The 12,906-nt window shown below is 41.9% G+C and overlaps 1 long non-coding RNA gene across 1 annotated transcript; it reads right to left on the bottom strand.

The window, feature by feature from the left end:
* Positions 1-477: 477 nt before the first annotated feature.
* Positions 478-7,170, bottom strand: LOC119038604 (uncharacterized). The gene is made up of 3 exons (XR_005080442.2): positions 7,048-7,170; positions 5,651-6,383; positions 478-885 (listed from the first exon to the last, which is right to left on the bottom strand). It is a non-coding gene; the product is annotated as an uncharacterized LOC119038604 (long non-coding RNA).
* Between the last annotated feature and the right edge of the window lie 5,736 nt (positions 7,171-12,906).

The following is a 12,906-nucleotide window of genomic DNA, read 5'->3' as shown; positions in this document are numbered from 1 at the left end:
GAGCACATGGTCAGGTGGCAGTGCTGTGCACCCAGACAGAAGGACTCCGTCCTGTTGAGGGGAAGGAGGGACATCTGCATGGAAACTGTGGTGTTTCAGAGGGACCTTGAATGCGGAGAACTTTGAGAGACAGAGATGAAGATCGACCTGTCGGGAAAAGAGGGCCTTTTCCGCCAAGCAGAGGGGGTGGTGGAAGAAGACTGGAAAGGTAGGATGGAGGCCGCCCTTCGACGCCAGACTGGGGAGGTGTAACGTGGTTAGAGGGAAAGGGGAAGACACTGAAGATTTTCAAACGTGGGTTACAGAGGTGGGAGGTAATAGGATTCAGCCAGGACTTTAAGAGATCATTTACCAACTACACGTGACACAGATCGTGGGGAAGATGGAACGAATGAGGAGAGAAATTTAAAAATATTTTCAATCAGGTGCATGAGAGTTAATAGAACCAAATTTAATTTTTGTATTGCTGAGGTTTAGTTTTGACTGCAAGTAATGGAAAATCCCCCAAAAGACAGGCCAACAGAAAGTAAGAGGTTATTTTTGTCTTGTGTGGAGGTCCAGGTAGGCAGTGCAGGGTTGGTATGGCATCTCTGCAGAGTGCTGAAGGCCTCGGCCTTCTTTGGCCCCTGGCTCCGTCATCTCTAGGAGGGGCCTGCCTGCTCGTGGCCCAGGACGGCCGCATGTGGGTTATAGCCTCGAGACAGAGGAAGGGACAAAAGAGATGAAGGCAGGGAGCAGACACTGGGTGTCTTTTAAGGCGAGTTCCCAGAGGCTTCCACATGATACTTCTGCTCCCACCTCGTTAGTCAGAACTCAGCAACAGGGCCAGGTCGAGCAAGGGAAGCCAGCAAATAAGGTGTGTTTTCTGGGTATCCATATTTCCAGCTGAAAAAACAGGAGTTCTGTTACTGCAATAGTGTTATAAAATTTTTTTAAAGCAAGCTAAGAGGTTGTCACTTCATAATAGTTCAAAATTATTCACCAGGTCTTAATGAAAAGGATTTTTAACATAAAGATTTCATCCTAGAATCTTATCTTAAAGCTGAGACAAAGTAATGCTCCTGTTCTTAGATAAGAACAAGAGCTGAATTTGACTCCTTGGCCAAGGCTTTCTGATGCGTTGAGACGATTGGTTTGTCCAGGTCTTCATGACCCTACCTTAGTAACCCTCCCTCTGAGTTGTTCATAAAAGAAAATTAAATCCACTATCATCATTATGCTATTAAATTCAGTGAATTGTATGCCAGCAATGTGAGCCTTAGGAAATCTCTGTCCTCACCCTACAGAAATACAGCTGTGCAGTACTCTTCACGCTCCATCCCCCTGGCTCTGAGCTCCAGCAGCCCTTGATTCACTTGGCTCCATAACTCATCTGACGCATCGCTCCTCTCTCCCATCCTCCACGCCCTCCGATGCCCAAAGACTCTCCCAAGGGCATTGCCAACCACACAAAACTGAGCTCAGCTCATAACAGATTGTTCTCCTTTGCTCACTGCCTTAACACAACCCCTTGGCCTTGCCTCCCAGATCTGCCCAAATCTTACTCACCCTACTGACTCAACCAGACTTCCCTCTGGACATTGCTGGTGCGTCCTGGTATTTGGGGGGCAATATTATAGGTGTTCTGTGCTCTCCTCCTTCACTCAGTGCCCTTCGCCTCTGTGGCCATCACTAGGTGATTAGCAGTCCCCTCATTTAAGTAATGTAGTGGGCTCAGTGGTTTAAACAAAAGCGGTTTTCCAGTGGGAATGTTAGGAACTTCAGAGAAGTAACATATCTGTGTTTAAGTGTATTAAATATATATTTATAGTGGTAAATATATTTATTGTTAACATGTGAAAATAAGCCGAACAAGGTACCAACTAGAAAAATAATTTAAAGTATTTAACTATAAACAAACCATTCTTTCTTAAAAACAAAATTGTAGTAAGCCCATGTAATGGGAGATCTACCCTCCTGAGAAATTTTTTAGTGCACAACATAGTATTGTCAGCTGTAGGCACAGTGTCGTACAGCGGATTCCTAGACGTCATTTATCCTGCCCAGCTGAAACTTGGTACCCAGGGAGCAGCAGCTCACCGTTTCCCCCTGCCCTCCACCCCGCCCCAGCCCTTGGCAACCAGCATCTGCTCTCTCCTTTGGTTATTCTAGATATCGCATATGAATGGAATCAGGCGGTATTTGTCCTTCTCTACCCACTTATTCCACTAGGCATGATGTCCTCACGGTACACCCACATTGTTGCATGTGACAGGATTTTTCTCCCAATTTTTTAAGGCTGAATAATACTCTATTGCATATATAGCCATTATTTCTTTCTTAATTTGCTGAGATAAATCTCTCTGAGCTCTCTGCTCTATCAGTCCATTTCCACCTATTTAATCCAGGGAGGTTTCAGAGTTTATTGTCCCATTACTACTACTTTTCTATTGCACTGTTACTGTCTATATCATTAGTTAATTAATTAATTAACCCCTTATCCAGTGCCACATCTGGGTGCTGGAGACAGAGAAAGCAGTTTCGGTTTTCACAGAGCTTACATTCCAGAGAAACAGACAATTTTGTTTTTGTTTCTCAGGGGGACATTCTGCATTGTCTGGAGACATTTTTTGTCACCACGACTGAGGAGGGCATCACTATCATCCAGGTAGCAGAGGCCCCATTTCTCGCCTCTCCCTGTTCCACACCCATGCCAGCCAGCTGCGGTTTTGCACAGAACTATGTTGTCACCCCTCCACCTCAGAACTCCTTTGGCTGGCGGGGGACCTGGTTATATTTAGTCTCAGTTCCTCTGTATATCTCAGCACCAACTGGCCAAACATTTCCATTATGGGAGCGACCACTTCCCACGGGACCCTTCCTTGCCCTTTGATGTGCTCCCAGAGTGGCTGTGTCAGCACGGGGCGCTGGTGCCATCTTGAATTGTGGTCAGACCCATTTACTGGACCCCCTGGCCCTGTTCTCATTTGTCTACTTGAGAAAGAATTCTTGAAATGGCCCTAATTTTGCCTGTTATCCGCACTGCTCTCCCCGCGTGCCTCAACACCCTGCTTCCCTGTGAGGAGGTAGACTTCCAAGGCCCCTTCCTCGGGGCCCCAGCTCCCTTCTCAGCTCCCAAGACCTTAGCCTCCTCCCAGCACTGCCCAGCCCTCCTCAGCATCTCTGGAGCTGCCCAGCCAGACCCAGCTGGACTGGCCTCCTTTCTGTGGGCAGAAGCAACACTCAGGTCAGGTGGTCGTTTGGGTGGAGTCACATCTAACTCTTTCTAGTTGGAGTCTAAAGTCAATTTGTAAGGCAAATTACCTTAGAAAATTCCCTGAATCTTTAGGAGGCCTCAGGAAACAGATAAAATCAACTCCTTTTGTCATTAGCAAGCTCATGCAGTTGACTTTGTGAGAATTTCATGTGTATATAATATAGGAATCCCTGGTATCTTTTTTGATTTAGAAATTTTGGTGTGATGTCTAAAAATTATTTTTGCTTGTCTTTTCTTGTTTTGCTGAAGATACTGTGGGCCAATTTCTAGCCTAGAAATTAATATGTTTGTTTTACTAGTCCTGCCTTTTTATTTTTATTTCATTTTTTTCTTTTCTCTGCTTTGATTGGTTATTTTCTGCTACCTTGTGTTTGAAATTGCTGATTTGATCCTCTGCTTCACCTAATCTGTTGATTTATTTTAGTGTATTCCTCATTTACTTTTTTTCTTTGATTGATTATAGAGAAAGGTGAAGGGAGGGAGAAAGAAAAGAGAAAAATATTGATGCAGAAAAAAAAGAAATATTGATGTGAGAGACACACATCGATCAGTTGCCTCCTGCAAAGTGCCCCTCCAGGGACCAAACCTGAAGCCCAGGCATGTGGCCTGACTGGGAATCTGACCCTTTGGTTTGCAGCATTCCAACTGAGCCACACCAGCCAGGGCTTTTCTTCATTTCTTATTGGTCTTTTTAATAGTTTCTATATCCTTTTTTGTGCTATTGAATTTCTCACTAATTCTCTGAGCCTCCTTAAAACCAGTTTTGAGCTCTGCACCTGGTAGTTTGCTTGCCTTTATTTCATTTGGCTTTTTTTCTAGAGATTTCTCTTGTTCTTTCATTAGGTGCATTGTTTTTTTTTTCTCCTCATTTTGGTTGTCTCTCTGTATTAGGTAAATCTGCTATGTCTCCCAGTCTTGGTATGGTAGCCATATGCAGTCTGTGTCCTGCGCAAGCCAGTGGCACTGTCTCCCTGATCCCCTGAGCTAGGTGCTCTAAGAGTATCCCTTTGTTTGTGCCCTCCTGTTGTAGTTGAGATTTCATTGCTGTTTGCATGCCAGTAGGTTTGGTTGATCCTTAGGCTGGCTGGTGTGAGGACTGGGCACAGTCACAGTCTAGGAGCTGCTGAGTGGGGGCTGACCCCATGAAGCAGAGTTTGCCCAAGGAGAACCTGGTGCCTGCTGAAGCCTCCCTTTGGGGGTGCTGCCTGCAGAGGTGGTCAGGTCATGCTTTCTTGTGGTCTGAAGCCAGCCACCAGGTGTGTTGGTTTTGCTGCCTCTTGGGAGGGAGTTCAGTGTAGGTCAATATCAGACACTGTCTGTGACCAGCCCTGGGCAACCTGTTAGGAGCTACAGAGCAATCCACTGTTGGTAGCTGCCTGTGATGGGCCTAGGTGTATGCAGGAGGGGACAAGCTGTATACTGGAGCCAGGTGCCTCCACTGCCCTGCCTGGGTCAGGTCAGCAAATGGCCTAAGACACCTTGAACCTTCCATCACCTCCTGACTGTCATTTAGGCTCAGCCACTGAAAGAGTCTGAGTAATTAGGAAACTGGATTGAGGCAAGTACTCAGGTAGGTACCAGGTCCTTACCAATGGCATTCATGATGTTAATATATATTCAAACTCACCACTAACATTGGGTCTGAGGCTACTCAGCAGAGGTATAAGGTTGTATTCACTCCTGCTTTTTATTAAATGCCCATCACTCTCTCTCTTTGCCCTTTTTTACTCCTGTCAATTAAGTATTTAACTAAAAGGGACTTGTGAGAAGAATTAACTACTTGTGTATATTCTATTTAATATTCAATTTGTTAAAGTTGAACATTTTATTTGTTTTTTAAAGTCTTCAAACGTAACCTATAAATTTAGTTATTATATTTGTAAATATAACAATTTTATATGAAAATGAAAATTATTGCTTTGTGTTGTTTAATTTGTGTTTAATTAACTTATAAATTTAAAAAGATTAAAATTTCTCAAACAATTAATCTCCTTTACATATGTAATTAAGTTTCCTAAAGTATTTTCATCTACCCTTACCAATTTAATATATTTGATTTGCTGAAATATTTCAAATGCCTGGAGGGGCAACATAAAACTAGCAAGTACAACCTTTCTGTATCCCAATTACCTCTTCTAAACCTAATAAATCTAACACACACATATAATACATTGGCTTCTTTTAAAATTTAAACACAATTTATGAATATAGTTAATCATTTTACAACTTTCAAATGGAAATCATACATTGGGTACCAGTTTATCATTTCAAAACAAAATCACAAGGCTAATTTGTTAGAGTCTCTTAAAATTTTTAAACTCCTTAAATAGCAGATACAAATGGATCATCACAAAGGTTCTAAAACCCCCAGAACTTAAAACGAAAGAATAATACCGTGAGTTTGATTGGCTTCACCATTCCCAGACTTTTTCCACACCTTTTCAGTAGCAGCGAAGTCACTTCCAACAGCCCTGGAAGCCAGAGTCATTTGGGACTGCAGTGCAGGTTCTCAGTGAGATACAGGAAACTTCCCCACGATGATTCCATCTGAGCTGCTTTTCATAGTAAAGTGGTTCTGCCTGTGCTGTCACCAGAAGAGGAGTGGGTCATGGTGCCCCCATAGTGCCTTTCAGATTTCACCCTTCCCTATTTTTATCATCATAGCCTCTTTCCCTTTTGAACACATGATTTGAGTAGATGGAATTCTTCAGTCCCCCTTGGGGTGTAGCCTACCTTTTCACCAGTGATTAGAGTTAACTGAATTTTCCATCCTTCTTCAGGTTATAAAACTCTGTATCTTTTACTTCATTATCTGTTTCACTGTGGCAGAGATTGCCTAGGTCTTCATTCACCCTTTTCCTCCTTCTTTCTGGGCACACAGTTGGACTTCATTTCCCAGCTCCCTTTGCAGTTAGGTATGGCCCTGTGGCTGACTTTCCCCACTAAAACCTCTTGGCCCATGAAACCTCAGACTCTATCCTCCATGATCTTTCCTCTTCTTCAGGCTTGTTACAGAGCAGCAGGCAGTCCTGGAAGCTGTATATTAAAGATGAGAACCATGAGTTGGAAGGAATCTGGGTTGGAGGAGATCAATGTGTTGATCAGGAACATCCATTTTGAACTTGACCTGTGTGAAAAATGAAGTTTGACTGTGATGTTAAAGAAATTATATACTTTTATAATTGTTATCTTAATTAAAATGCCCATTAACCTTTATGTATTGTCATTCCTAAAGTTAAAGCAATAGATAAGCTTTAAAAATTCATATACTGTTAGTTAATACTGCATATCCCGAGTCAATGCTGGAAATCACAAGTGGACACGTCATTCTTGGCCATTATATGAAAACTTGACATAATTCTTTCCTTCTCTAATAAGAACTGGTGTTGTGAAACTTGTGCAGCTTCTAGGTTTTTTTTTTTAAAGCACCTAATAAAAACAAAAATGAACATCTTATTTACAGTTAAATCAGCTACAATATTCGTGAGATAAAAATAAAGCTATTGCTCAGCTATAAATATTCTCAGTACTGTGATCAAACATAACATTTCCCCCAAGGGTCCAAATAAACAGGAAACTACATGATACAATGGACAATATCTTTAACGGACAAAACAATCTGCCAGCTACTCAGACTCTCTGAAACAGATCACAGGCACATATGCTAGGGATTAATTTGAAAATGATTGAAAGTAGAGATTGTTTTTTTTCTAAAAATACGTATTTCTTTATAATTTAAAGGTATATTATTGCAACAAAAAATAATAATAAGGCTCCCACTTTTTTCCTACCCTGGTCATTTCACAGTCTGCTTTTGGCACTTGAAGACGCTGAAAGGTCGTGTGGGTTTCTCAGGGCAGTGTCTTCATGCAGAAACAGGCCACCACTGCACAACTTGGCACTTTCAGACCCAGTTACAAGTTCCCTTTGTCGTTCTCCCACACCAACTAGTTCTGCGAGGAGTTGTTTGCAACTGCCCCGGGACACGTGTTTCTCTAAAAGGAGTGACACACATTAGATTTTGAAATTGAACCTAGTCATGCATGTATTTCTTTCTAAATGGATATTGCAAATGTTTCCCCCTCCAACTGACAACTTAACCCTTTATTAAATTTCCATGAAAAGGACCTGTGGGAATAATAAAAACAGACTCTAGATGGTACTGAAATACACAGGAGAGTGAAAAGAGGGAAAAAGAGGGTAATACTTCTACTCTAATACTTCTATTAGGTAGAAGTATTAGAGTAAATGTTAATAAAGCAGAGGATGGGTATATAATAAAGTTCTATCCATAAATTATTTATAGTAGTTGGGGCATTCAAGTAGCAAAAACCTTACTGAAAGTGACTTAAACAAATAGAGGTTTATATTTCTTATAGGACATGAAAGCTGGAAGAAAGCAGGTCCTGGTGGTGACTCACGGACTGTGACGTGATGTCAGTGCTAATGTCTCCGCAGTTCTCCTGACCTTCCCTTACACAGCAAGATGGCCGCTCCAAAGGGTCCCAGGAAGGAGAAAGGGAGAAACCGGTCATGACAGCGGCAGTTTCTCTTGTATCAGAAAAACAAAAGCTTTCTATGTGTAACCACGTCCCATGGCATCTCCTAGATGCAGTGGAGGCTGAGAAAGTGAGTGACTAGTGGAGACAGGCGAGAGAGAGTGGGGAGAGCACACGCGTGTCAGCCAAACGTGTGCTGTGGCCTGTGGTACTCATGCCTTGTTGATCTCCTCACAACAGATTCCTGAAGACAAACCATGCTACAGGACATGCTTTTCTTTGTCCATGTTCATATAAGAACCGTGAGCCACATTTCATGTTTTAGAGAAAAAAAGTGCTGAACTTTCTTATGAATCATGTCCTGCCGTCAAGGAGTGACCACCCATGAGCTCATCTCCTTCGCCCCTGCCTCAATCACAGCTAAATCCTACCTAAACTCTAAGAAAACAGGCCGAATAACCCAGGAACTTGGGTGAAGAAAAACTTCCAGGTTTCTGAACATTTCATCTATTCCAAGGAAACACTTTAACAATCAGCTAGCAAAGAAGTTTCTAGACAGTCATAGCTGTAAGAAAGAAATCACAAAAACAAAAAATGTTGAATGCCCAGTATAACCTGTTAGAAAATATCTGAGCTGTCATCTTCTCCTTTTATACTGGGATAAGTCATCAATATGCCCGGAATGGATCCAATGGGATCATTGCTTTCCTAGTTACAGAATCTTCACATTTGGGGGATCATTTGCAGTACAAGAAAACAGCCACTTCCTGCTGAAAAAGAGCAATGGCAGCCTGTCCTCCCACCTCACTCCACCCACATGGGCCCAAGCTCTGAGACAGAGCAGCAAATTATATTTAGCAGTAGCTTAACCGGGTCTGGTTTACCTCCGACTCCACACTGTGCATGCAACAACTAAGTGACCTGTGCTTGAGAAGAGTGGACTTGGCAGTTCTGGGCCACATTCAGTTACAATTAGCAGAACGTCTAGCAGAACTTCTCCTCTGTGGTATCTTATATTAAAGCGAAGGAATTAATTACAGAACAGCCACTTGCCTGACTGCACCTCTGAGTTGCATTACCGCTGAAGACTGGACAAGGTGTTTATAATATCCAGGCTGAGTTTGAAAGCATGCCCTGTTAGGGGGCCTCTTGAGCTAAATAGAAGAAAGAGAGTACATACAGAGAGGGAGAAAATTAGGTCCACATGGTGAGTTGTGTACAATGAAATTGCCTCCCAGAAAAGGGCTGCATGCTCCCCGATTCAGGTAATGTTCTACCTCCAAGAACGATCTTCAAAGGGAAAGACTTAAGGATCTCTCAGCCTAGAATCTGCTTTAAAAAGCCTGTATATGGAGCCGTAAGAAGGAACGAGACACTGACACAGCCTACGACATGGGTGAACCTTAAAGACGTCACGCTCGGTGAACGAAGCCAGACAAAAGACCACATATCATATGATTCCATTTATACGAAATATCCACAATAGACAAATCCATAGAAACTGCAAGTGGATTTGTGGTCGCTACGGGCTGGGGAAAGTGGGGAGTAACTGCTGGCGCAGGGTTTCTTTTTGGGGTGATAGAAATGTTCTAAAATTAAAAAGTGGCGGCAGCTGCACAGCATAGCGACTATACTGTAAACCACTAAAGTGTATGGTTTAAAGTGGTAACTCAAATGTCATGTGATGTATATCTCAATTTTTTAATGCTAAAAAAGCCCACATATGAGAGGATTATAATAATTGAAAAAATAATGAATAAGGATATTAAAGGATTTTTATATGCCTAACTAACCACTTTGTTTTACCAACTTGCATGGTAAAACACTTTGGGCTGTATAAAAATACTAACAAATAAATAAACAAAGAAAAGACACCACCCTCTTGGCGGTTGCAGCCCAGCTGGTGACCTGGTGGAGTGCTGGGTTTCCTCACCAGCCCACGTGGCAGGATTCCTCCGCGTCAGGTACAAACCACACTAGACACAGTTAGGACCTGATTCCAAATGCCCTTCCTGGTCTGGCCCCCTGCCCTGATCTTCTACTCGCTTTTCCCCTGTCTTTGCTAGGACTTCCCTGCATCCGGGACTTTCCTCACACTTGGAACGACCTCCACACTCTCCATCAAATTCCTCCTTGTTCTCCAAGCTTACCTCCTCCTCCTCTCAGAAGCCTGCTCATCCCTGCCATCGAAGCTCCCCCAGCATGATATTTATCTCTCCATTTTAAAATTCTGGTTTGTATTATAGACTCATTTCGCATGTATTTACTTCTTTCTCACCTGATCATAAAGTCAGTGGTTCCAGAATTTACATTTAATTCATATCTCTAAACGTGGCATGGACTAATAGAGAGCTTGTCTGCTGTAGGTGCTTCCAATCTACTGGTTGAACAGAAATGAAGGGATAAGTGAATATCTGAAGGCAAAAAAATGGAGAACCATGTGCAACACAGAAGGCCTGAGAGACTTCTCCCCCCATGTGTAGGCAGGAACCTCACCCTCCTTTGCTGAGATTATAGACACACGACTCCCACAAGGTATGTCTCTAACAGGCCCGGGGGTGACTGTTACAAAGACTGACTTTCCCTGACAGTGATTGTAAAAGAGAACCTCCAAATGTTGGCATTGGCAGTAGTGACGGAATAAGCATGTCATAGTTATGGATTTGCTCCTTGGCACTATAGAAGGAAATGTCACATTCTTTTAATTTTAAAAATAAAAATGAAATCAGACTCACCTCCCATCTACCAGAGTTGGAAGGTATGGAAAACTGTTTTTGCCAGTTTGAATATTCACAATTACTTGTTCTCGTTGGTAGCTATCATAGTTTTCAACAGTTAAGGTAGGTGAAAGCCATAACCACACCCTCTCCTTACAATGAATGTGACTTTCTGGCTGGATTCTTATACACACACACACACACACACACACACACACACACACACACAGAAATTTACTGCCAAGCAGGTACAAACACTCTCATGAACTTGTTCTGCAGGTTTGGTGAAGTCCCAGATAATATGGTCATTCTATTTTTAATTCTTTGAGGAACTGCCACGGTGTTTTTCACAGTGACTGCGCCACTCTATGTGTGCCCTACAGTACACAGGGGTTCCAGTGTCTCCACATCCTTGCCAGCATTTGTTTTTTTCTGTTTAACACAATTAAGTCTTCCAGTTCATGAACATGGGAAATGTGTCTGTTTATTTATGTCTTCTTTAGTCTTTTTAGCACTGTTTTGTAGTTTCACTGTACAAGTCTTTCACCTGCTTGGTGAAGTTAATTTCTAAGTATTTTATTCTTTCTGAAGCTATTGTAAATGGAATTGTTTTTATATTTTTGTTTCCAGATTGTTCGTGATTCATGGATAGAAATACAACTGATCTTTGTGTGTTGATTTTGTATCTTGCTACTTTGCTAAATTCACTTATTAGTTCTAACAATTTTTGTGGAAACTTTAAGGTTTTCTACATATCAGATAATCTCATCTGTGAACAGAGGTAATCTTACTTCTTCCTTACCAATTTGGATGCCTTTTATTACTATTTTTCTTACCTGGTCTGGCTGGGACAATTCTGCCTGCACTCAGAATCACCTGGAGCACTTGTTAAGAATACAGGTTCTACGGATTCTCATCTCCAGAGACCCTGGTTCAAACAGGATTGGGGAAGGGCTCGGGAATCTATTTTTAATAAACACCCAGATGATGCTAATGCCACCATGCAGGATTGGATTCTCATTTGGGAAGCACTGGGGCAAAGCAAGGAGTGTTGGTATTTGTGTGGCTAGATATATGCACATATTTTTTAAAAAGACTTGATTTTTAAGAGAAGATAATTATTGTGAAGAGAACTCTTTGTAGTGTGAAGAACTAGCCAGTCAGTTCTACGCATCCAAATATCTACACGCTGTATTTTTTCAAAGAGGGCCAGGTATTAAGAAATTGTCGACTTCCACCAAGATGGAGGCATAGGTGGAGATGCCGTGCTTTCTCACACAACCAAGTTTAGAGACAACTAAATATTAGCAACAGAAAACAAAGCCAGAACACAGAAAATTGAACTTTTCAGAAGTCTCAAACAGACCAAAAATAGCTCAAGAAGATCTCAAAGCCCCAGAGCCTATAAATCTAAGTGATGAAGAAATAGCAAAACTCTCAGACGCAGTTTAAAACACTGGTGATCAGGATCCTCACAGAATTGGTTGATTATAGTCACAAATTAGAGAAACATATGAAGGCGAAACTATTTGAAATGAATGGAATTGCACAGGAAACCAATAGCAATGGAAAGGAAACTGGGACTCAAATCAATGGAGTGGACCAGAAGAAAGCAAATAATGGCCAAACAGAAAAGAGTGAAGAAGCAAGAATTCAAAAAAAATGAGGAGAGTCTTAGGAACCTCCAGGACATCTTTAAACACTCCAACATCCGAATTATAGGGGTACCAGAAGGGGGAAAGGCACAGCCACCAGTGGAAAACTTATTTGAACAAATAATAAAGGAGAATTTCCCCAATCTGGCAAAGGAAATAGACTTCCAGGAAATCCAGGAAGCTCAGAGAGTCCCAAAGAAGTTGGACCCAAGAAGAAACACACCAAGGCACATCATCATTACATTAGCCAAGATTAAAATGAAGGAGAGAATCCTAGAAGCAGCAAGAGATAAGGGGACAGTCACCTACAAAGGAGTTCCCATTAGACTGTCAGCACATTTCTCAAAAGAGACCTTCCAGGCAAGAAGGGGCTGGAAAGAAGTATTCCAACTCATGAAATCCAAAGACCTACCACCAAGATTGCTGTATCCAGCAAAACTTTCGTTTAGAATGGAAGGACAGTTAAAGTGCTTCTCAGATAAGATCAAATTCAAGGAGTTCATCATCACCAAGCCCTTATTATATGAAATGTTAAAGGGACTTACCTAAGAAAAAGAAGTTAAAAAAACTTGAACAGTGAAAGGACAGCAAACTCATAGTTATTAACAACCATACCTAAAACAAAAGCAAACTAAAAGAACAGCTAGATCAGGAGTGGAAACATAGAAATGAAGATCTCAAGGAGGGTTAGCAACAGGGGAGTGGGAGGAGGAGAAGGGTGAAGAAGGTACAGAAAATAAGTAGCATAGACAGTAGATAGAAAATAGATGGGGGGGGCA

The sequence above is a fragment of the Artibeus jamaicensis genome, unplaced genomic scaffold (assembly GCF_021234435.1).
Source record: "Artibeus jamaicensis isolate MK-2021 breed Jamaican fruit bat unplaced genomic scaffold, CSHL_Jam_final scaffold_916, whole genome shotgun sequence".
Classification (NCBI taxonomy): domain Eukaryota; kingdom Metazoa; phylum Chordata; class Mammalia; order Chiroptera; family Phyllostomidae; genus Artibeus; species Artibeus jamaicensis.
The sequence above is the reverse complement of the archived record's forward strand: the minus strand, read 5'-3'. Positions and strand labels throughout refer to the sequence as shown.